Source organism: Alnus glutinosa, chromosome 9, assembly GCF_958979055.1.
Source record: "Alnus glutinosa chromosome 9, dhAlnGlut1.1, whole genome shotgun sequence".
Lineage (NCBI taxonomy): Eukaryota > Viridiplantae > Streptophyta > Magnoliopsida > Fagales > Betulaceae > Alnus > Alnus glutinosa.
In genome coordinates, this window is record NC_084894.1 from 16585497 (window position 1) to 16609500 (window position 24004).

The 24004-nt window shown below is 39.9% G+C and overlaps 1 pseudogene; it reads right to left on the bottom strand.

Moving 5' to 3' along the window:
- Window positions 1–24004, bottom strand: part of LOC133876800 (uncharacterized) — a 126971-nt pseudogene that overhangs the window by 35600 nt on the left and 67367 nt on the right.

A 24004-nucleotide genomic window follows, 5' to 3' on the forward strand; every position in this document is an offset into this window, starting at 1 on the left:
AATGGCATCCTTCAAGAAGAAGTTTATGTAGAGTAGCTGAAAGGATTTCAAGATCCTTATCATCCCTAGCATGTCTACAAGCTGAAGAAAGCTCTCTATGGCCTTAAGCAGGCTCCTTGAGCATAGTATGAGCACCTCACCACATATATTTTGGCCAAAGGGTTTACAAGGGGACAGGCTGATCGAACCTTGTTCATCAGAAATCAAGGTACTCACAAACTCATTACTCAAATTTATATTGATGACATTATTTTTGGAGTGACTCTAGATTCCCTAGCTTATGAATTTTATGAGGAGATGAAGCAAGAATTCGAAATGAGCATGATTGGTGAGTTGAACTACTTTCTTGGTCTTCAAGTCAAACAAACTTCTAAAGGCATTTTCATCTCTCAATCCAAGTATGCTAAGGATTTGGTCAAACGGTTCGGTTTAGATGGGAAGACTCATGCCCGGACTTCCATGAGCACCAGTTTCAAGATAAGTAGTGATCTTGTGGGGAAATCAGTTGATCCTTCTCTGTACAGGAGTATGATAGGGAGTCTTCTATATCTCACAGCCAGTCGACCTGATATTGCCTTCAGTGTAGGGGTTGTGCTCGTTTTCAAGCAAATCCACAAGAATCTCAACTCATTGCAGTCAAGAGTATCATCAAGTACGTAAATGACACTCTTCTCTATGGCATATGGTATTCCAGGGAAACAAATCTTGTTGTTGCAGGATACTCTGATGCAGACTGGGCTGGAAGTGCTGCTGATAGGAAAAGTACCTCTGGCAGTCGCTTCTATGTGTGAAATAATCTAGTAGCTTGGATGAGTAACAAACAAGCCTTTTTTTATCTCTCCACTGCTGAAGCTGAGTATATTACTGTGGGAAGCTGTTGTACCTAATTTCTGTGGATGAAGACACTACTAGGTGACTATGGATTCTCTCAGGATAAAATGATTATCCACTGTGATAATACTAGTGCTATAAATATCTCCAAGAATCCTATTCAGCACTCTTGAACCAAGCACATCGTCATCAAACATCACTTCTTGCATGATCTTGTGGCATCTGAGGTAGTTTCTCTCTCCTTCATTCCCACTGATAACCAATTGGCTGACATTCTTGCCAAACCTCTTGATGGTAGCAGGTTTGAGCCTTTTCGGAAAGCCATTGGTGTTTGTGACATGTCCTAGACATGTTTTTCCATGCTAGGATTAGACTTCCTTATGGTTCAAAAGCCTCATCCTTTGATAGCATGATGTTATATTTTGTTGAAATAAAAAAAATAAAAAATAAAAAATAATATTTTTTTTTTGGGTGTTTTGTAGCAGGGTGGTTCCTTTGAAAGTTTGTCAGCTATCTAATGTCTCTTATTCTTGTTTATTAGTTCATTTTGCCTTGATAAATTATACCTACATGTGGTTGAGAACATAAGTCTGACATATGCAAAGTTTTCCTGCTCACTTTTATGATTGATAGTTGCTTTTCTCATGTGATGATTTCGTGTACTATCCAAGGCTCCCTTGAGGTACATTTTTTCCTCTCTGACTTCATGCTTTTGGAAATTTTGAATAAGAGAGATGTTTTTGATAAGATGGTCAAATTGACCAACATGCTAGTTGAACCTAAAGCCTAAAAATTCTAGCATTCTCTCTAGGTTGTAGCACTAAGAAACAAGCAGTAATCCTTCTGTTTTCTGTGCTATATGCTTATATTCACTGCTTATGTACTGAAATAGCTTTATGCCTTGTCCTTCATGGCGCAAGTTAAATTTTACCTTGTCCTTCATGGTACAAATAAAACAATTAGGTGCTGCATCTTAGGGGAGTGTAACAGATGAGGGTGGCTAGGCCCTAGTACTTTATAAGGTTTGACTTTTGACTAATCTTTCATTGATTTTCTCTCTGGTCTAGAAAATTTGGTTGCTTTAAGTCATGTCAGTGAATTTCAAAACCTTTTTGGGAAAACCTCCATACACACACGCATTACATGAGTTAAGCAAGCTAGTTTAATCATTATGTTTACAGGGAAATTTTTGCCTATTGTATGCTTGTATATCAACTCTATGTTTGTATAATTCTTACTTGCAGTTAGGCTGATTTCTCAGAATTGGATACATTTGTGTGCTGCTCTACTGGTGCAGGAACTAATCTTGTTGCTTTTCTTTTTCTTTTTTCAGCAAGATATTTTCATTTTACAGGTTCTTTGGTCTTTTGCACTGTTGTTGGATATTATTACTCTGTTTACCCTTGTCCTTCTGAGACATTTAGGGGAGTAATTTATGTGTGGTTTTTCTCCTTACTCTATTTTACCATTTTTCCTTTTGTGACAAAAAGGGGGAGTAATTTTCTGATTTGGACCGGGATTGTATTTTTAACCGGTCAAATGATTTTTTGTCCCAGAATGGCCGAAGGGGGAGTTTGTTAGTTTGTGATTGGCTACATTCTGTTGGACAAAATCACTTCTATGTAATGATGCATTTAAACAGGGATATAGCTATTCAGAGTTCTTCTAGAATAATCTTCACAGTCTACATGTCAGTGAAATCAGATCCCTTGCAGTCGTCCGGACGATGTTATATACCGTCCGGATGCCCAACTGTCCAAAGCATCATCGTCCTGACCTTCCTCTGTGTCGAGAAGCTTCAAACTGCTCCAGCTTTTATCCGTCTAGACATTTCAGCAGTACATTTGGACGCCACTCAGTGTTCGATCAGTTATGGGATTTCTTTCCAAACCCAAGATATGGGAAGACAGCTACAACCGTCCGAAAGATGTGTATTCCCGTCCGGACGCGCTCATTCATAAGGCAAGTCGCGCATTGAAAAATCAGACGTCCGAACGACGATCTTCATGGTCCGGATGCGCGAGCTTCATATATGAAATTGCGTGCATCAAATTCACGGTCTGGATGACAGAAGTCATGGTCCAGACGCGCCAAGCCTTGATATGGAAATTTCGTGCAGCTAAAGTGTGACCGTCTGGACGATAGGGCAACACCGTTTGGACGCAGCTTAATTCAGGAACGAATTTCTGAAAAATTTCAGAAAGCCGATCGCACAGTTGTCCATCCGAAAGCCTTATGTCTACCGTCCGAATGGTGCCTAGGTATTTCAAGCCAGGCACTCATTTGAACCTGTAGCTTGTAAATAGAGGTCCCTAGGGTTGAGAATTGTAAGAATTCGGTATTGAATTCCGTAGTGCTTAGAGAGTCATATTTTAGAGATGTTGTGTTGAGTTGATCTCTCTCAAGCCGTTGCCGTTGTATGCTGTTGCTGCGCTGATTTGAAGTCTATCTTAGGGGTTGGCCCTAAGGTAAAGGATTCTATTGAAGACCCCTTCAAGTAGGTGACTTGGTTGGGAGGCATTCATTTTGGGTTACACGTCAGAGTTCAAGGTATGACCACTGCATAAGGTTATGTGAGTGCTACTGCTTTGTAACTAGTCTTGTCTTCTAAATAGTGGATATCGTGGGTTTGGCTGCCTCGGAGTGGTTTTTCTCTTAATTGAGTTTCCACTTCGTTACAAAATTCTTGTGTCTTTTAAATTCCGCATTTATATTATTTTGTTAACTCATTGTGCACACACACACGGTTAAATTAGAAGTCAGTTATTTTTCACATGCCTAGGATTTGGTTCCTAATCCTTGTGTCTTTTAAATTCCTGACTCATTAGGTTTGATTGCTTTGCATGATCTTCTACCTGTTATATCTTATGTTTGCTTTGCAATTTAGGAACCATTGTTATTTGCCTCTTATTTCTCTTGAGAGTATTTTCCAGGTACTGTTTGGGGAAGACAAAAAAAGCAGGTCGGGCGACTGATTTTTTGTATTTGTAATTTTGATCCTTCACAAGTTTGATATTGCCATATATGCTTGCCTTATGATGTTTTTTCCATAGAGCATGTTTTTATGTTTTTAAAAAAATAAAAAATAAAAAATTGGGGGAGAAAATGCAGGAATTTTTATTTTTTTCATTTCTTTGCTGTCAGATATTGCATGTACTTTTGCCTGATATCTCAATTCATTTCGCATTAATTGATTGTGGTTATATATGATTGAGAGTGTATGCCTAAATATCTGCTGAGTTTTTCTTGTGCATCTAAATGCTAGATAGTTACTTTCCTCATGCGATGAAAATGTGCACTATCCAAGGCTTCCCCAAGGTACATCCTTTTCTTCTCCGACTTATTGCTTTTGGAAATTCTTATGAGAGAGATGTTTTTGATAAGATGGTCAAATTAACCAATATGCTAGTTGAACCTAGAGCCTAAAAATTCTAGCATTCTCTCTAGGTTGTAGCACCAAAAAGAAACAAGCAGTTATTCTTCTTAATTCGTTGTTGTTAGTTTGTAATAGGCCTCTCTTCGCGTCTGGACGGGTGTAGCTTAGATGGCTGGACGATACTCCTATCCGAAGGTCGGACGGTAAGGTTAGACGTCCGGACGCTCGAGTCTCCAACGGCCGGACGGTAAGGTTAGACGCCTGGACGGGTGCGTCCAATCTGCATGTTTTAGAGGCAGCGCGCGTCCAGACGATGTTAATGAGCCTTCCGGACGGGGACCCCACAGCTTCTATAAAAACATGCCGCTGAATTTCAAGAGCTACCCCACATAAAATCTCTCCTTTGGCCTCTAGTGAGTCATTTCTTGCGAGTTTTTGCATCATCTCACCCTCTCTTGTCTTTTTATGCATTAATCTCTCATTCCAGGTATTTTTCTAACTGATATCTTTTCAGTTTATTTTAAACTGTTAGAATTTTGATTATTTTGGGAATGTTGTTGAGATTATAACATGCATAGTTGTGATATCTACTGTGTTGGGATTCTTTGGTTTGGAATTTTTGTGAACTGTACGTTCTGCCTGTTTTAAAAGTCCCTTTTATTGCTGTTTTACTGCCGGATTTTCTATGTGCATTAACAAGATTATTCATTTTTGGATTATTTTTAACAAATCTTGTTGGTTTCTTTTGCAAAATCATGTCTGCAGGCAATCCACAGCGCAGGGTACGTCAGAGGACAAAGGGAGATAGAGCAACCCTTAGAGCTAAGATCATGGACCCCCCAGTCATTGCCAAGAGGAATGTGGTCTGTTCTGACATTATGGTGGCTCCTCTGGATAGTATCCATGACACTATCTAGACTTATCATTGGGGATATCTGCACACCTGTGCCTGTGTTGTATACACCAGGCTGGTCCGGCTGTTTTATGCCAACCTCGAAGTGGTTCGAGATGATGACTGCGGGTTGGTGCTTCAGTCTACTGTTGGAGGGCATATTATCAATGTTGATCCCCAGATCATCAGTCAATTCATAGGAGTCCCTGTTCTCCAGTTGTCTGCGAGCCCTTACAATGAGGTGGTACTTCCTCCATCTATGGATGATCTCCGAGAGTTTTTTCACGCAGTTCCACAGGGAGAGGAGCGTGCCAACACCATCAGGATCGGTGCCTTATCCGCCCCTCACCGTATGCTGGCCAAGATTGTTCAACACAACCTATGGCCTGTTGTCAGACGCAGTGACCTAATTCTGAAAAGGGCCCAGTTCGTCTATGCTATCCATCTCCGCTTGCCTTTTTGCCTATGCAAGCATATTTTGGGCGTTATTCTAAAGGCCCGTGATGAGAGCAATACCGGTCTTCCATTCGGCTGACTGCTCACACAGATTATACTACAGTCAGGCATCAGTATTGCTAGCGAACCAAAGATGAAGATCCAGGATCCACTCAGGAAGCAGACGCTGATGAAGTCAAATGATTAGCTGCGGAGAGATGATCCAGATGACGATGATGTACCCCCACCTTCTCCTATTCCTGTAGGCATACCGAGTGTGGCTTCCTCTTCTCAGACCATCCCGCCATCGCAGTCGAAAGTCAGCTATTCTCAGATCATGGAGGCATTGGCTGCTGTTCAGGGGGCATGAGCTCCATGCAGCTCTCGATGACATCCATACAGTAGTCCATCTCTACCATGCAGCAGGAGGTTCACTCCATTAACCTCCGGGTAGAGCAGAAAAAACTGGACCTCTAAGAGTGCCTCAAGTTCCATGATCCTTCCAGCAGTGACGATGAGGATGATGCGCCGATGGCCGAGGCTGCTTGAGCTTTCTTTTGTTTGCTTATTGCTTGTTTGAGACATTTGTTTTATATTTTGATACTCCTATTAAACTCTTGGATATTATTACTCTGTTTACCCTGGTCCTTCTGAGACCTATAGGGGGAGTAATTTTTGGTGTGTTTGGCTTTTATTACTCTGTTTTACCCTTTGTCCCTTTGTGACAAAAAGGGGGAGTAATTTTTATTTGGGTTGGGATTGTATTTTTAACTGGTCAAGTGATTTTTGTCCCAGAATGGCCAAAGGGGAAGTTTGTTAGTTTGTAATTGGCCACATTCTGTTGGACAAAATCACTTATGTGTAAAGGTGTGTAGCGCCCCAGATTTTAAGTAATTATATAAAATGTCTTAAATTAGGATTTAAGACCGAATAAAATAGACAAGTCTAGAATTGGCATTCAATTCTAGAGACTCGACGCTTGAACGGCTTAATACTGTTGGAAACAATATTCACATCCATCAGTTAGTAAAATACGTGGCTTTAAACACTGTATTTTTAATCCCCGATAAATAATAAGGAATACATGGATATTTATGAAAATAAATATTCATTGGTCTTATTATTTATAAACTGTAATTTTATAAATGAAGAATAATATTATTATACTCTAATAATATTACGAGACTAATTAATAGACAGACTGAATTAATCAGTCGATTAATTGATGCGATAATATTATCGAATAATATTAATGTGTAATATTTACTGTACGTAATATTATTGTATAATAAAAAAAAAATTATATACATATATATATATATATATATATATATATATATATATATATATATATATATATATTTGCAATGTCTATATTGATGGTGTAATAATATTATTGAGGTAATAATATTGACAATGAAAGAACTAGAATCAAAACGGTCTTAGTTTATACTTTTAAGGAATTATACATAAATGGTAAAGATCAATGTAAAAATATCAACAGATAAAATATCTAGTGATATTCTTATAAGAGATATTTTTATGGAAGATATTTGTGTGAAAACTTAAATATTAAGTTATATAGAAATATCTACTGATATTTTACTAAGTTTAAGCAATAAGTTTTAGGAAAAAAAATATCTAATCCTATCTTTTATAAAATAAACCACACCTCTCAGTAAAAATGCACACCCGGCTTCTCTTCTTTGCTCTTTACTTCTTCTTTCTTCTTCCTTCTTCATTCCTCTTCTCTGTTCTTTTTGCCCGAAAACAGAGACAGCGAGAGGGAGAGAGTGAGACAGAGATGGGAGAGATCAGAGAGACGAGAGAGTGAGAATGAGGGAGAGATTCTGAGAGCCCGAGAAGAGAGATGAGACAGCGAGAGATTAGAGAGTGAGACTGTAAGATCGAGAGAGGAAGAGAACCGGAGGACCCATCCTTTGATGGTTGGAGCTAGGATGGCGCCGGTGAAGCAAAGGGAGCCGATTTCCGGCGAGCCCACGACCCGCAAGCCAAACCCGACGGATCCGGGAGAATTCGTGTGACCCGATCCTCCCGGAGGTCCGATCCTCCATGTCAGGCGGCCAGACGCCGATTTTCGGCGGGCTAAGGCGACTTTCCGGCTGATCAATGAAGGCCCGAAGCCCCTGACCCGAAAGCCCGACCCGGCGACCCGTCAAACCCGAGAGGAAGACCCGGTTCTTCCTATGCATTTTTCGACGATTTTTCCGGCGGAATCAGTGGCTTTTTCCGGTGGATTTTCTATGAAAAATCCCTGGGGTAATTTCTAACAACCTATGATAATTTATTTTGAGGATTGATTGGATTATTGTGAAATTAGGGTTTATGATTTTGGGGGTTTTCTATGGATTGATTTGGGGATCTTATTGATTAATGATGGGGTATTGTTGGATGTTGAGTTCCCTGTGTTGTGTTCCTGTTCTGGCTGGTTGGTGTCGGCAGTGACCATTTGGGTGTTTTTAGACTGTTGGCCGATTGAATATTTGATGGTTTCACTGTTGTTGGCTGATTTGAGGAAATTATTGTAGTTTTAGGTCCCTGTTTCAGATTATGTTAAAATTCTAGGATTGATTGATGATTTGGGAATTCAGATTCCTATTAGTTGTATTTAACAAGAATTTCCCCTGTTGTGACTATGTATGTGTACTGATTTGGGATTCAATTGATTTTATGTTGGCTAGGGGAGATTTGATGAGTTTAGCCAAGTAGTGTTCTAGTTATGTGTATATTGGTGATGTTTAGCCAGGAATGGTTTTTGGTGTTCACTGTTTTGGACTAGAGGCTGGACCAAATGAGTGTTTTGGAGATTTGTTTTAGGTTGTTTCAGTTGGATAGGTATTGGAATATTATTTGGGGGTATTGGCTAGATATTTATGGGGGATATATTTAGTTAAATTGGAATGGATTAAATGTAGTCCTAATGGATTGGTAACTGAATTTAAGACTCTAGGTGGCTTTTGTTGTTGATCAATTATGATATGAGGTATTATTTGGATTAGTGTAAGTGTATGCTTGGTTATGGGTATTATTATTATTTGGCCATTTAGGGTTAAGTCATATATCATGTGTTGACCCGATCTATGTAAAGCATGAATTGTTGTGCCTTGTCATGTTTGGTTTAAACTAATTTTTATTAAGTATTCCCTATTGTAATTAAATGGGCTTGCGTTTTATTATTGATGATTGATATATATTATTGAAACCTAGAATTGTGTAATATTCTAGGGTAAAGATTATGTTTGATTATTGATAATTAATGAGTGATGTTTTGGATATATGAGTTCTGGGAATTATGCAGAAAAAGGGAGTTAATAAAGATTATATTAATTATGTAGTCTCAATAACTAAATTAAGAACATGTTAAATATGTTAGGTTGCTTTGATTATGATAATGAGTTAACATGTTTTAAATGATGAAGGGTTAGAGAATTATAATGCTCTATCAAGGTTATGGATCATGTTTGATTGTTGGTAATTAATTATGGAAATAGAGTATGATGTTTTACTATGGTTTCTAATATATGTTGGTTGCAATAATTGTTAGAGTTAAATATGTTTTAAAACAAATGTTTTGTTAATTGGTTTGGTGCTTGGATTGATGTTCCCTAAAAGTGATTAGGTTTTGTTAGAAATATGCATAAGTTTCTTGTTGGCTGATTTATCTATACTAAAGAAAATGATATTAAGAACTATAGATTGAACCCAAGCGCTACTCAAGACCTAGATTAGATGTTATTCTAAAGTATTGATTTGCTAATTGATTAAGTAAATATTAAGATTTAACCATGTTAAGTGTTCATAAATGTAAGTGATTTTCCAATTAATAGATGATTGCTTCTATGTATGTGTCTATGCATAAAAATGGAATTCATGTTTAGGCATGAGTTTTCTAGAAAGGAATGATATTGACCTTATATGCACATGTGTATGTATTTGTTGCAGATGATGAACTGTGACTGCACGAAAGGATTGTAAGTATAAATTACTTACTGAGGGTAGTACTAGATTTCAGTAGCGTTGTGTTTATGTTTTATTTTAATTGGATGCGTGTGACTGATTATTGCATACTGTTAATAATCAACTTATTAATATTGGGCGCGACGTCTCCCAAAGGTTCAGGATGGGAAATGTGCCTGAAACCGAAAACACAATAATTCATATTGATTGGGACGGCTTTCAAAGTGCTAGTAGAGTGACGTGGAACGTACTGCGCTAGTGCGAAAATAAGTTAATCAAAATGTAATGTAGAGGGGACGGCCTCGAGAAAGACATTGACCGGGGGGACGGCCCTTATAAGAGAGGAGTGCTATGACTATATTAAATTGTTAAACTTTGCATGAAAACTATCACTACATCATTATGTCATATCTCTGTTCCTTAAATAACGCATAAATCATGATGTTGTTGAATGACAGTTAGCTCACTTATGGAACTATGGGATTGTGGCGGTAACCACCTTCTCATAGATGTTTGCGCAGGTTCTGAAGATTATGGATTGGATTAATTACTAGCTTAAGAGATTTAAAGTTGTGTAGTTAGGATTTTAGTACTTTGTACTCATAAATGTTTGTACTATTTGCGTGTAACATGACTAGACATTTACTTGTATTTATTAAGTTCCATGTATGCTTTAGTGTCATATGTGACACATGTTTCTTTGTAAATAGTGTAAAGACTTTTAATGTATTTCTAGAGGATGTCATTTAAAGCTCAAATGTATTGTAAGGGAATTATCCCTAATGTTTGAAAAAAAAAAGATATTAGTATTTTCCGCTGCCAAATTTATCATCTCTGAATGGTTAATGACACGTAATTATCCAGATATAATTACTTACGTTTTTTTGTAAAAATAGCGGGTCGTTACAAGGTGCTTTTTAACAGGGATTCCGCTATTTAGAAGTGTTTCCAGAAGATTCTACACAGTTTGCAAGTCAGAAAATTCGATTCCCTGTCAGCCATCCGGCCGAAGTGTCATACCGTCCGGAATCCCAGCTGTCCAAAGCACCAGCTGTCCAGACGACGTGTCATACCGTCCTGACGCACATCAGACTAAAGCATCATCCGTCCAGACAACATGGATTCCCGTCTGGACCTTCCTCTGTGTCGAGAAGCTTCGAACTGCTCCAGCTTGCATCCGTCTAGACGATTCATCAGCCATTCCGAACGACTCTCTGTGTTTGATCAAGCTTTAGGATTTCTTTCCAAAACACAGATATGGGAAGATTGCTGCAACCGTCCGGACGACGTGGATTCCAGTCTGGACACACTCATCCATAAGGCAAGTATCGCAATTCAAATCCAGACATCCGGACACCAGTCATCATGGTCCGGACGCTCTTGCATCAAATATGGAAATTGCGTGCATCAGATCAGCCGTCCGGATGACCATCCTCCTGGTCCAGATGCGCGAAGCCTCTATATGGAAATTACTTGCAGCGGACGTGCGACCGTCTGGACGACAGGGCACCACCGTCCAGACACGGCTCATTTCAGGAAATAATTTCATTGAAATTCTTGGACAATTGATCGCACAGTTGTCCGTCCGGACAGCCCATGACTACCGTCCGGACGACGCCCAGTTTTTATCAAGCCAGACGCTCATTTGAACCGTCAGCCTATAAATAGAGGTCCCTAGGCTTGAGAACAGCAAGAATTCGGTATTGAATTCCATTAGTGCTTAGAGAGCTATATTGTGAGATTATTAAGCTGAGTTGATCTCTCTGAAGTCGTTTCTGTGTGTGTTGTTGCTGCACTTAAACTGAAATCTATCTTAGCGGTTGGCTCAAAGTAAAGGATTCCATTGAAGACCCCTTCAGGTAGGAGACCTAGTTGGGAGGCGTTCGTGTTGGGTTACACGTTAGAGAGCAAGGTAAGACCACTGCATCAGGGGTATGTGAGTGTTACTACTTTGTATCTAGTCTTGTCTTCTAAATAGTGGATATCCTAGGTTTGGCTGCCCCGTAATGGTTTTTCTCATATTGAGTTTTCCACTTCATTAACAAAAATTCTTGTGTTATTTAATTTCCGCACTTTATTATTTTGTTAACACTTTGTGCACACACACATTTAGAAGTCCAATTTCATTTTTCACTTGTTATATGCTTATATTCACTGCTTCTGTGCTGAGTTAGCTTTATATCTTGTCCTTCATGGTGCAAATAAAATTTTATCTTGTCCTTCATGGTACAAGTAAAACTCTTAGGTGTTGCATCTTAGGGGGAGTGTATCAGATGAGGGTTAGTAAATAATAAGGTTTGACTTTTGACTGATCTTTCATTAAGTTTCTCTCTTATTTAGAAAATTCAGCTACTTCAAGTCATATCAGTAAACTTCATACCTTTTTGAGAAAGTTGTTGTGAGTTTTAAAGAGTACTCGCAAGCGCACGAATCGTTTGCAATATAGTGTGTGCAAGTGCGAGGTCGAATCCACAGGAAAATTGTCAAAATTTAGTGTCTTGTTTAATCAACCTCATTTTAACCTAGTTCCAAAGGTTTGAAGGTTGAACAAGAACAAAAACACGTAGCAAAGAGATAAAGTGAAATATGCAAATTAAAAAGAACTAAGGCTAAGGAATCTACCAAACCATATCCAACAACTCACACTCTTGGTTCCCACTTGAACACACAAATAACATTAAGCTTTAGATGTCATTCAAATTTCTTAACCACAAACTTTAGAACCATTAAATGAATCCAACTCAAAGATAAATCACAAAGAGTACCCATTTGAAATCAAATCATCCAATGTATCCATTCAATGAACAAATCACAATGGCTATCATCATTCAAACCAATAAAACTATGTATCCATCGGTTGAAACACATTAAATGTCCTATATCTACCACCAACCACATTCATTGCAAAAGATAAAGCATTAAATGAATGGAACTTGAACAACAAATATGATATAGCATTAAATGTGCAAGTAGTACAACAAGAGTGTGAGTGTCATCAATGGAAAGGTTTCATCCTCAACCTTAGTTGAGGTTACTAGCCTTCCATGACTAAGAACACCACAAGAAAATGAAGAACAAACATGGAAATAAAAAGAGAAGCTTTACAAAGAGAAAGTGTCTAAGAACAAAAGCTACTGGAATACACTATGAAATGGACGAAATTAATCCTCTCTATCCTCTAAGATTGCCCTCCAACAAGGAGGCATGGCTATGGCTTTATAGAAAGGGATTAGGGTTGGATCTCAAGCACAAAGACTCCTCTACCCTTGTCTAGGGTTCCTCTCATGCTAGGGACAACCAAGCTTAGCAAATCAGCATGTTCTGCCCCGCAAATCAGAAGGAGTGTCACTTTTTGTCATGGAAAAGCTCCTGATTGGGCGTTCTGGTGTGTTTCTGCAACTGTCAGTTCTGGGAAAATTCGATCGATCGACCTCAGGCAAAATTTGATCGATCGAATTTAAGTTCGATCGATCGAGTTCTTCAGAACTTCCAAATTTTCCATTCAATTCCTCATGAATTTTGCCATTCCTCACTTATTGACCTACAAAACATAAAAACACAAAAACTAACCAAAGCATCAGAAAATAACAAGGCTAAAGGTCTAACTAATGTAAATCAAGGGGTCCAAATACACAATATTTGGCACTCATCAAATACCCCCAAACTTACATTTTGCTAGTCCCTTAGCAAAACAAAATGAAAAACTAAATCAAAGCATGAAACATAAATCCTCTTCCGTGGGAGAAACGATTGCATTTAGCATAAGCAACAAGCCTTTTAAACCCCTCGAACTCCGTAGTGGACGAGTAAAGTCTCATGAGGGTTTGCCAGAAATGATACCCACAAACATTGAAGTGCTGAATTATCAATTGAACAAAAATCCTCATTCAAACACATGGTTCACACATCATGAGTATGTTTAACAAAATGAATATCACATCATCATGTTATCAAAAATCGATCAACTCATAGTTGGAAAATTGAGACAACACATGTTCAAAAGTGTAAGGTGTGAATAACATATAGTCATGGGGTTTCAATTTTCCTCAAAGCATGTATATCCAAAAATTCGCAGGACTTCCATCAGATGAAAATAACCAAGGCTTAACTCAAATTTATTATTATTTATTTATTATTTTTGTGTCGGCCGTGCAATGCTTGACTCCATTAAGCTTTCTAATTGACCCATGTAACAAGTGTTGTGCCAGTGACTCCCAACCAAGATGGTTTTAGGGCACTAGATGTAAAAACATTCCTAAGGGCTTAATTACTCAAGTCAAAAAGGCTACGAAGTCAAACTAGCTAAACAAACAGTCAAGCTGAAATTCTCATCTTTTTACGCGAACACCCAATGCTTAGTGAGGCAAGGGGCCCAGTTACTCAATGAGAACTCAAATTGGTGATATTATTATTATTATTATATATATATATATATATTTTGAACTATAATTAGCCAAGGTTTCATCAACAAGTCATCCTACAAATCTCAGGACACACAATTTTTAATTCAAATCTCATACCCCACAGAACCAATGCTAATGTGCTTGTGATAAACAATTCAAACATGTCAAGTCTCTCTAATCCAAAGATGAGTCAAAAGATCTCAGATTTTAATGATGTGCAAAATTCAACATGTTAAACAAACCAATAATATGCAAACCATAGTAAGTTTTTTTTTTTTTTTTTTTTTAAATGAAAGAAAATATTAACAAAGAAAATATTAAATGATAACAGACAGAAATGTCTACCCCACCCCCAAACTAGAATGAGACATTGTCCCCAATGTGACTGGAGATACAATACCAAAATGGTGATGCAAGTTGGGCACACTGCAAGAGAAGTGCTACCCCAAACTTGAATGGCAGACACTGTCCTGAAAATCACAACTAAAACACAAGAAATAAAATCAAATGATAAGGAAAAATGATGAGGGTTGCCTCCCACAAGCGCTAAGTTTTCAGTCTTCAGGCAGACTTTCCATTCTGACGACAATCACTCCGAGTAACTCAGATCCTCTAAAAGGGTCGTCTCAACCTCTGAGCTCTGTAACTCCAAAAATGGCTTCAGCCTTTGCCCCTTCACCTTGAATGTGCTGCCATTCTTTGGATCCTCAATCTCAATGGCCCCATAAAAAAACACTGAACGAACAATGAAAGGGCCTGTCCATCGAGATCGGAGCTTCCTTGGAAATAGATGCAGACGTGAATTATAAAGAAGGACTTTCTGACCAAGTTCAAAAGATCGTCTCACTATGTTCTGGTCGTGAACCTTCTTCATCCGTGCTTTGTACATCCTAGCACAATCATAAGCATCGTTCCTTAGCTCTTCCAATTCATTTAGTTGAAGCTTCCTCTGTGAGCCAACCTTTGTGAGATCGAAATTTAGCTGCTTAATGGCCCAGTAGGCTCTGTGCTCCAACTCCACTGGCAGATGACATGCTCTCCCGTATACTATACTGTAAGGTGACATGCCAATCAACGTCTTGAAAGTTGTCCGGTACTCCCATAGTGCATCGTTCAACCAAAGAGACCAATCTTTCCTTGACGGGTTCACCGTCTTCTCCAAGATCCTCTTGATCTCTCTGTTTGAAACCTCCACTTGTCCACTCGTCTGAGGGTGATAAGGAGTGGCAACCTTGTGCGTGATGCAATACTTCTTCATCAGCTGCTCAAAGACCCGGTTGCATAAATGCTTTCCACCGTCACTAATAATTGCTCGAGGAGTACCAAAACGAGCAAATATAATGTCCTTTAAAAACTGGACCACAACTTTGTGGTCGTTTGTCTTGCAGGCAGCAGCCTCTACCCATTTGGACACGTAGTCCACCACAACAAGTATGTACAGATAGCCGAAGGAGTTTGGGAAAGGTCCCATGAAATCAATGCCCTATACATCGAAGATCTCAATAATAAGAATCGGGTTGAGGGGCATCATATTTCGACGTGAAATACTCCCTAGCTTCTGACAGCGCTCGCATGAGACACAATAAGTGTGAGCGTCTTGAAAGATGGTCGGCCAGTAAAATCTGCACTGTAAAATCTTTGCAGTGGTCTTCTTTGCACTAAAGTGGCCTCCACAAGCATGATCATGACGGAAGGAGATGACACTGGATTGGTCAGGCTCGGGTATGCATCTCCTAATGATATGATCAGGACAATACTTAAACAGGTAAGGATCGTCCCAGAAAAAATTCTTCACCGTGGACATGAATTTGGACTTATCTTGCCGCCCCCAATGCAAAGGCATTTGACCGGTGACAAGATAGTTTACTATGTCAGTAAACCATGGTGAGTGAGCATGAGAAATATGCTCATTGGGGAAGGTCTCAGAGATGGGATGGCTTCTTCTGTGAAATCCACGATAATTCTCGAGAGATGATCGGCCACCACATTTTTGGAACCCTTCTTATCCCAAATCTCAATGTCGAACTCTTGTAATAGCAAAATCCACAGGATGAGGCGAGACTTAGCATCCTTTTTGGAGAAAAGATACTTTAATGTCGCGTGATCCGAGTAGATGATGACTTTCGATCCCAACAAGTAGGATCGAAACTTATCCAAAGCAAAAAAGACCGCCAGCAGCTCCTTCTCAGTGGTCGAATAATTCAGCTGGGCGTTTTTCAGAGTCCAACTTGCGTAATAGATGACATGGGGGAGCATATCAATAAGCTGCCCCAAAACAATTCCAACCGCGTAGTCTGACGCGTCACACATGATCTCAAAAGGTGTGCCCTAACTGGGGGGCTGAATGATAGGTGTGGACGTCAAAATCTTCTTCAAGGCCCCAAATGCCTTCTTGCAGTCCTCGTCAAAAATAAATGGGGCCTTCTTAACCAACAACTTACACAAGAGCTGGGCGATTTTGCTGAAGTCCTGGATGAATCGCCGATAGAATCCTGCATGGCCCAGAAAAGAGCGAACCTCTTTCACCATTCGTGGGGGGGGGAGGTTGGATATCAAATCTACCTTCGCCTTGTCTACCTCGATCCCCCGACGAGAGATGACGTGCCCGAGCACAATTCCTTGTTGTACCATAAAATGGCACTTCTCCCAATTGAGCACCAGGTTCTTCTCTTTGCATCTCACTAAGACTAATGTGAGGTGATGCAAACACTCCTCAAAAGATGAACCGAAGACTGAGAAGTCGTCCATAAACACCTCCAGGAAACGCTCCACCATGTCAGAAAAAATGTTGATCATGCACCGCTGAAAAGTAGTGGGTGCATTGCATAGCCCAAAGGACATGCGTCGGTAGGCGAACGTTCTGAACGGACAAGTGAAGGTCATCTTCTCTTGGTCTTCAGGGTCCATAGGGACCTAGTTATATCCAGAATAACCATCCAAAAAGTAGTAATACTCGTGCCCGACCAACCGCTCCACCATTTGATCAATGAACGGAAGAGGAAAGTGATCTTTCCTGGTGGCGGTGTTTAGCTTGCGGTAGTCGATGCAGACTCTCCATCCAGACTGTACTCGAGTTGGTACCAACTCGCCTTCCTTTTTTTGCACGATCGTTACTCCAACTCGCTTGGGCACGACATGAATAGGGCTCACCCATTTGCTGTCAGAGATTGGGTAGATGATTCCTGCATCCAATAACTTGATTACTTCTCCTCTGACGACTTTCTGCATGGTCGGGTTGAGCCTTCTCTGTGGCTCCCTTGATGGTTTGGTGTCTTCCTCCAGATATATCTTGTGCATAACCACCGAGGGGCTGATTCCCTTAATATCTTCTATGGTCCAACCTATAGCTTCCTTATGCTCTCTCAAAACGTCTAACAATTTCTTCTCCTGAGCAGCATGTAGATCCGAAGCTATGATTACAGGAAAAGTCTCGACTGGACCTAGGAACTTATACTTAAGATTGTCCGGCAGGGGCTTAAGTTCCTTCTTAGGAGGCTCAAGTACTGTTGCCTCCTCTTCTTCCTTGCTCTCAAGAGGAACAAACTCTAAAATGGCATTTGCTTGCTCAAGTAACTCATCCAAGTCCAGATCCTCTCCGAACTGAGCAAAGCATGCCTTCAGGGGGTCTTTGGTGCTTGATTCTTCCTCTATGATCTCCTCAATCAAGCAGGCACTTCCGATCTCATTGCATTCCCTTGGCCTCTTGCTGATGTCAAAGATGTTCAGCTCCACTGTCATATTGCCGAAGGAGATCTTCATTACCCCCGTCCTACAGTTGATCAGGGCCTTAGCCGTAGCTAAGAATGGTCGCCCGAGGATCACAGGTATTTGAACTCCAACGTTCTGTACCGGCTCAGTATCTAGCACTATAAAATCTACGTGGAAATAAAACTCGTCCACCTTAATCAAAACATCCTCCACTATTCCCCGTGGTTTCTTAACTGACCGGTCAGCCAACTGCAGTGTCATGGAGGTGGCCTTCAATTCTCCTAACCCTAATTGCAAGTAAACTGAATAGGGGAGGAGATTGACACTGGCTCCAAGGTCAAGCCTTCTCAATGTGGCTGACTCCTATCGTGCAAGAGATAGTAGGACATCCAGGGTCCTTGTACTTGATAGGTAGCCTACATTGGAGGATTGAGCTGACTTGCTCGGTCAAAAAAACCTTTTTCGGGACATTGGTTTCCCGCTTGACGGTGATCAAGTCCTTCAAGAACTTAGCGTAGGACGGCACTTGCTAGATGGCATCTTGGAACGGGATGTTGATCTGCACTTGTTTGAACAGCTCCAGAATGTCCTCGAACTTTCCTCATTTCTTGGGCGCAAAAAGTCTTCACACTCACACGCATTTCATGAGTTGAGTAATCTATGCAAAATTTCTACCTACAAGGAATTTTTGTGCTAGTTGAACTCTGAAAACTCTTTTATATCTCTACATATTTTTGAGATGCTATCTAACTGCATTATCAGTTGATTATACATGCGTGTTCTGAAGCTCACATTAGGAAAAATAATTTTTCTGCAAATTTTCCTTCAATTTATGTTTTTTAGTGTGAAGCATCAGGACGGTCTCTCCTTGCGTCCGGTCGGGTGCGGCTCAGACGGACGAACGGTCAGGTTACATGTCCGGATCCGCATGGCCTGTCGCATGCTTATGTGGCAACGCGCGTCCATACGAGTTAATGATCGGTCCGGACGGGGACGCCACAAGGTTAAAACATCGCTTTCTCCCCTAGCCGCCAGACTCTCTTTTTGTCTCTTTTTGGGTGCGATTTTCTCGAGCTTTTTTCACAATTTCTTGGTGATTTTTTTCTTTTGTGGTTATTTCTCTCCATTCTAGGTATTTTTGTTTCAGTTCTCTTTATTCTCTTCAGTTTATTATTAACTGTTAGAATATTGAATTTTTTGGAAAATGTGTTTGAGATGAAAAAATGCATATTTGTGATATCTGCTGTGTTGGGATTATCTGTTTTGGCATTCTTTTGGACTATATTGGGTTATTTACTATGTGTAATTTTTGGAAAAGTCCATTTTACTGTCGTTATAATGCCGGATTTTTTTTTTGGGAACTAACAAGAACCTAATATTTTTGAGAATATTTTTGGCATACCTTGTTGGTTATTTTAGCATAATCATGTCTACTAAGAGTCCACAGTGTAGAGTCTGACAGAGGACAGAGGAGGATGTGGCAGCCTCCAAAGCCAAGATTATGAATAGGTTTGTCATTCCTGAGAGGGATGTTGTTCGAGCAGACATTATGGTTGCTCGACTGGATAGTATCCATGAGATCATCTAGACCTATCACTAAGGATATCTCCACAACTGCGCCTGCATTGTCCTCACCTGTAATGCCCTAGATTTTAAGATATAATGTCTGTTGGTACAGTTTCCGGTATGGTGTGAATCTGCACGTTCCTTTGATGTTCTTCACGCTTCTCAATAACTCTGCAAAACAACAAAACCTAGGGACCCTTCCGGGGGTCCCGCTCCGATGCCTAAGTTAGCTTCTGTGAGAAAATAATGCTTTGTGCATAAAATTGAGTCTTAGTTTATACCTGGGGTATGGGCCTATTTATAGGCATAGAGGTGGAGTCAAACCTGGATTAGGACTCCTGCTCCTTGTTGATCTAGAACTGCTGTCCGAGTTCTAATTGGACTTCAATCCTTTACTAGACTTCTAATTGGATATCTTCTTAGACTTCCAATCTGATATCTTCTTAGACTTCTGATCTGATATCTTCTTAGACTTCTGATCTGATATCTGTTTGGACTTTATTAGACTTTTGAATCTCCTCTTTGGATCGGGTTGAGTGGGATTTATCCCCAACAATGTCTTAAATGGAATTTAAGACTTGTGGCAATCAATCCATACTTGTAGTCGCCCGATCGACCACTTTTAACCGATCGATTGACCAATCGCTCGATCGACTACTCCTGTTGATCGATCAACTTATTACTTGGTCAATTGCTCAATCGACAATACCTATCGCTCAATCGACCTGTCGATCGATAATCATTTTATGTCGCTCGATCAACATTATTTTAATAAATGGATATTTATGCGCCACATGTCCTGAATGGTTGTGTGGTTAATCATTGCATGCTATAAATCATGCAATGACTAACACCGAGCAGCTAGAATATTATTGGACTCTAATAATATTAATGACTTATTAAATAAACGGACTAAATATTTTAGTAGGCTAATTAATAATATTATTGGTCCATAATATTATTATATAATATTTATTATTGGCACAATATTATTCAGCATAATAATATTGTCAATAACATTATATTATTGGAATAATAATATTTGCTATGAAACGAACTAGACTCAAAAAGGACTTAAATTGATATTTTAATCAGTTAGATTAAAAAAGTAAAAATGTGAGATAAAAATATCTGCTGTAAAAAGTTAATTAATAAGTATTGAATAAAATATCTTTAGTTTAACTCAGGTTAAATTAACTAGATAAAACTTAACCCTGGATTAATTAGATATTTTACCATTTAACTTTGATTAAATTAACCAAGATAGAATTTAACTGGCGTTAGAAAAAATATCTAAAGGAATATAATCTTTGTAATTATTACTAAGATACCGTGAGTCATCAGTTTCATCATCTTTCAACTTGATGAATAAGTCTTCCTCTTCTATAAAATCAACACCAGCCATTTTCTTCTCTTTTTATTCTTTCTACCTTTTTCTTCTTAATTTCAGATGCCCATCTCTTCTTCTTTCTTCTCTTTCTCTTTCCCCTTCTCTTTCTTTCCCGTTCCTCTTTTGCTCTCCACGCCAGGAGACAGAGAGATAGTGAACGAGAGAGAGTGAGATGGAGGTCAAGGGAGAGAGAGGGCACACAGAGAGAGAGATGCCAAGAGACAGAGAGACCAGCAAGAGACCGAGGGAGATTGAAAGATTGAGAGAGTAATGCTGTCAGAGAGGGAGTGAGAGAGGGAAAAACAGAGAGTGGAAGAGGAGAGAACTGGTGGGTCAGGGCCGGAGGAGCAAGAGGTGACATCCGGTTCTGGGTCATTGACCTGTGGCCGGAGGTGCGATTTCTGGTGTTTGAAGGCCGTTCTTCGGTGGGTCTCCGGTAAGAGAGGATCCAGCAGTTTTAGGGGTGAGTTTTCTGGCAAGTTTTTCGATGGGTTCGACAGAAGGACGATTTCCGATGAGATTCTCAGTAAACCTTGTAGTTTTAGGAAGAAATCGGTATATTAATTCATTGTGATTACTACTGATTTTGGTCTAAAATACTGTTAGTATTTTGGCCTCATTCTGTGTTTGGACAAAATCACTTATGTGTAAAGATGTTGTAAACAGGGATTCCACTATTCAGAGTGATGTCAGACGATTCTGCCTGCAAGTCAGAAGAATTTCAAGTTCCCTGTTAGCCGTCCGGACGATCGAGCCATCCTGTCCGGACGCCCATCTGTCCACTGTTCCATCCGTTCGGACGACGTGTCATCCCGTCGGGAAGCTAGACAGACCAGCATCATTTGTCTGGACGAAGTGTTCATTCCGTCCGGACCCCATACTGTATCGAGAAGTTTCTGTGCCAAGCTTGCATCCGTCCAGATGTTTCAGCAGCACGTCCAGACGCCTCCCAGTACTCGATCAGTTTCTGATTTCTTTCCAAGTTCCAAGAAAGGGAAGATCAATCAACCGTCCGGACGATGTGGTATCCCATCCGGACGCGTATCTCCTTAAGGCGAGAATCGCAATTCAAATATGCCCGTCCGGACATCTGACAGTTGTGGTCCGGACGCGCGTGCATCGAAGAAGGAAATTGCCGATTCGACCTCAACCATCAGGACGACTGCCTATCATGGTCCGGACGCGCGCATTGCAGATATGGAAATTGCGTGTTGAAGAATAGCTGTCCAGATGCTCATCCCCCATGGTCCGGACGCTCTAAAGCCTTATAAGGAAATTACTTGCAGCGGACGTGTGACCGTCCAGACGATGTTCTTAAGCAGGAAAGATTTCCCCGCGAAATTTTTGAAAAATCTTGTCGCACAGTTGTCCATCCAGACAGCCCATGTCCACCGTCCGGACGATGCCTAGGTATATTTTGCCTGACGCTCATTTGAGCCCCTAGCCTATAAATAGAGGCCCCTGGGCACTAAGAAGTACAAGAATTCGGTCTGAATTCCATTAGAGCTCAGAGAAGTCATGAATCCCTCTGAAGCTGTTTTACAAGTGTGCTATGCTATAAATCGAAGTCTATATATCTTAGAGGTTGGCTCTAAGGTAAAGGATTCCATTGAAGACCCCTTCAGGTAGGAGACCTGGTTGGGAGGCGCTCGTGTTGGGTTACACGTTAGAGAGCAAGGTATGACCACTGCACCAGGGGTATGTGAGTGTTACTACTTTGTATCTAGTCTTGTCTTTTGAATAGTTGATATCCTGGGTTTGGCTGCCCCGGAGTGGTTTTTCTCTTAATTGAGTTTCCACTTCGTCAACAAAAATCTGTGCGTCATTTATTTTCCGCTGTGCTTTAATTTTTGTTGACACTTATGCACACACTTTATTTTTGAAGTCAATTTCATTTTTCAATTGGTATCAGAGCAGGTACACTCTGTTTAGGATTTATTTCTTGAGTGTGATCCTCATCTCTTGTGACTTCTATTTTTTTATTACACCTTTTATCATGAATTCTTCTTAGTTTTCTAATGAAGATTTTGATATTAAGCTCTTTAAGGTTTTTAATAAATTGAAGAATGCTCAACATTCTAAAGAGCTTAAAAAGGTGAAACAAGAAAAAGAGTCATTGATTGTACAATTGTCTGAATCACATGCTTTGATTGACTCTTTGAGATATGAAAATACCATGTTGTTTAACATTATTGATACACTAGAGAATAAATTAAAAGAATCTGATGATCTCTTAAAAAATTTCTCAAGTGATAATTTGAAAAGCATACTTTGTATTCATTCAGATGTTCCTAACAAGTCTGGTTTAATTGTTAATGATTTGAGTGCTTCTACTTCACATGCTTCTAATTCTGAATTAGATTCCACTATTATTAAGCCTGTGATAGTAGACACTGCTTGTTTGGAAAATTCTTGCTTGAATAATCATGTGATGCCAAAATCCAAAGACACAGGTACTCAAGCTCATGGTAAGTTTGTCCCTACTTGTCATAATTGTGAGAAGATTGGTCATATTAGGCCAAATTGTTATTTGTTGAGATCCCACAGGCCTTCCTCATCTAAATATGTCCTTCCTCATAGGAGACATATAGAAGGTAAGGGCAATGTTATTTGTAAGAATGCTAATCATAGTTTTGCAGATAATACAAAGAAGCATTCAAATAAAAGAAGCTTCCCTACCTGTCATCACTGCAGCATCACCGGTCACATCCAATCCAAATGCCCGCAACTCCAGAAGTTGAAGGTTCAGAGGAAGCTGCCAACTAGAGCTACATCAGGCACTCTACCTCCTATGGGGCTTCAAGCTCCACGGTATCAGCAGCAGTTTGTTCTTGCCTATCAGAGTGGCAAATCAAAGAAGAACAAATCAAGGCCCTACAAGAGAAAGCTGCAGAAGCCCATTAGCTACCATGACTATGAAGGGTTTCTGAGCCTGATGCAAGGTATGCTAAGGAAAATGGACAACATGGGCAAAACCTGCAAGCTACCGCCACGGGTTAAGCAGGTATGGGTCAGGAAGGATGAGACCATTCACCCCTTGAGGGGGAGTTGACTCACCTAGTAGGTGATGTTTCCCATGCCTAGGATTTTGTTCCTAAATCCTAGTGCATGTCAGGTATGTTTGCATTGCATTGTCTACCTTGTCATATCTTATTCATGCCTTGCATTCTGTTTGAGGAACTGTTTATTTTATCCCCATATTTTCTCTTGTTATCTTGAGAAGCTTTTACAGATATATCTTTGGGGATGACAGTTAAAAGCACATCGGGCGGCTGCTTTTCTGTCTTGGTATTTCTAAACCTCTCTCCATGAGGATAGGTTTGGCTTTACCTTACATGCTGGGATTAGATGTCATTTCCTTTTCCACAAGCATGTCTTTGTTGTTTTTCTGTTTATTTGTTTTCAACAAAAAAAAAAATAAAATA